The sequence below is a fragment of the Nannospalax galili genome, unplaced genomic scaffold (assembly GCF_000622305.1).
Source record: "Nannospalax galili isolate Female #2095 unplaced genomic scaffold, S.galili_v1.0 scaffold114, whole genome shotgun sequence".
In the NCBI taxonomy this organism is placed as follows: domain Eukaryota; kingdom Metazoa; phylum Chordata; class Mammalia; order Rodentia; family Spalacidae; genus Nannospalax; species Nannospalax galili.
The window spans coordinates 1,833,350-1,835,860 of NW_008336930.1; the positions used below are offsets into that span (position 1 = coordinate 1,833,350).

Sequence of the window (2,511 nt, forward strand, 5' to 3'; positions counted from 1 at the left end):
TATGGTATCAGAGTCTTTTCCCAGCTAAAGACTTGTCACTTAATCAAGAGGAATCTGACATTTTCTTCCTTCTGTACCCCCTTAGCATGTCTTGTTCCACTTTGGGAACCCTTAGCTCTGGTGCCAGTCTACAGAAATCTACAAGGAAAGATGGGGATATTATATGCCTTGATGTTTAAAACATGGGAATTTGCTCTTCCTGCCATCTTGGCGCTAGTGGAGGCCTGCTGGGAACAGGACTTCTAAAAGGCAAATATGTCTGGAAGGCTGTGGTGCAAGGCTACTTTTGCTGGCTACAAGTGAGGTCTTTGGAACCAACAAGAGCACACAGCTCTTTTTAAAATTGAAGGTGTTTATGCCCGAGATGAAACTGAGTTCTACTTAGATGGGAGATGTGCTTATGTGTATAAAGCAAAAAACAACACAATGACTCCTGGTGGTAAACCAAACAAAACCAGAGTAATCTGGGGAAACTTAACCCAGGCCCATGGAAACAGTGGCATGGTTTATGCCAAATTCCGAAGCAATCTTCCTGCAAAGGCCCACTGGACACAGAATCCGAATGATGCTGTACCCCTCATGGATTTAAACTAATGGAATATAAATTAAGAAAAATGGATTTGTAAAAAAAAAAAAAAAAAAAAAAAATGGGATTTTGTGCCAAGTGTAGTTGTACACACCTCTAACACCAACATTCAGGAGGCAGAGGCCAACTTGGTCTACATAGCAAGTTCCAGACCAGCTGGAACTACAGGGAAACCTTTTCTCAAAAAGACTAACAAACTGGGATTTTTCCTCTCACTTGTGTACACTGTGGTACATCTAATGAGAGAGAGAGAGAGAGAGAGAGAGAGAGAGAGAGAGAGAGAAGACAGAGACAGAGAGAGCACCCATTTGGTGGTGGGTGCTTATGGCTTTGACTTACAAGTTTCTATCTTCTAATTTAATTCTAATCATTCTAATTTAGCTTTCTTTGACCTCTTTCTGCTTTATAATCCAAACCATCAGTGCAACAGTGCTTTCAAAAATATTCTTTCAGAACTCACATCTAAACTGACCCTCCCTTAGTGCATAAAGTGGGTGATTCCCATTGAGAGTCTTTAGCATAAATCTTTTCTGTGGTCACATTGTCAGCCCTGGTTTGTAACTCTTTAAAAATCTGTCCAAATGGGCCTTCACATGCATCTATGCAACTAATCAATGGTAATGTGTGCAGGGCCAGGAGCTCAAAGCTCCTGAGTAGCAGATAAATTAAGAAAGTTTTCTTTCTGGTGGACTGAGATTCCATCTCACTCTGTATAGGGAGCTCTTAATATCTTTATCAGCAGCACCTTTCTCTGCCTGTCTTTAATAAAGAGGGTCCCAGCCCATTTATCAAGATCCCAAATATATTAAAGGAAACTGTTCTATGGGAACCCCTTGATGTGGTTAAATGAAACCAAAGTTTCTATTAGGCAATTATTCAACTGAAGTAAAAAGTATTATAAGGGGTGACCCTAATGTGAAATTGTTATATGCGGCAACAAGTCTTAATTTGAAACAAACAACAAAAATACAGTATTAGATCATGTCAGAAAACTGGTTCAAGGCCACAAGAGAAACTATTCCTGTAACTAAAACCTCACAGCTAGAAAGAGAAAACCAGCATTCTAAATTTGCACTAAATTAATTCAAGGAAGGTAGCTTCCCAAGATGCTCAGTTTCTCTAAGCAGTGTGATTCTTTTCAAACGGTCCTGCCACCTTTGTTTAGTCACCCTGTCACAAAGCTGCCCTGGCTCATTGCTGGGTTATTTTTGAATATGTATTCAATACAGCAAATACTGGGGCTGGGGAGATGACTCAGATGGTAAAATGCTTGCCATGCAAGCATGAGGATAAGGGTGTGTATTCCAGCACCCACATAAAAGTCAGGTGTGGTGGTAAGCATGTGTAACCCTAGCACTGGGGCAGGGGCAGAGATAGGAAAATCCTTGGGGTTCACTCACCAATCAACTTACTGAATTGGTGAGCTCCCGGTTCAATGGGAAGACTTGTCTTGTAAAATAAGATGAAGAGTAATTGAGCATGACCCCCAACACTGACTTCTGGATTCCACATGCATACACATGTACACATTCAAGTACAAACATGTACATGTGTAAATACCTGTATGAAGTCATACATACACTATACACACATACACACACACAATTTTGCTGACTAGGCCTCTAATTTTTAGGAAACATACAAAGTCCTTCAGGAACTGCCAGCCAAATAAAGAGTGTAAAATTTAAGGCAGAAGTTCCCTAAAGCTGATATATATGGTCTGATATCAGATTCATCTGGAATGTCCTAAAATATATATTCCAAGGCTGATCCCATGCCACAAGAATCAGAATCACAGATTTCTAGGTTTTCTGTTTCAAAAATATCTGATGAAACAGAACAAGTTTAATTCCCAATATAAAAGCCAGGATCTCTAGTGCAAGTGGCAGACATCTAACCAGCAAACTTAAGCCACAAAGGAAATA

At 40.1% G+C, this 2,511-nt stretch overlaps 1 pseudogene; it reads left to right on the forward strand.

Moving 5' to 3' along the window:
* The first annotated feature begins 255 nt into the window (after positions 1 to 255).
* On the forward strand, positions 256 to 589 carry LOC108490746 (annotated as a pseudogene).
* Positions 590 to 2,511: the final 1,922 nt, after the last annotated feature.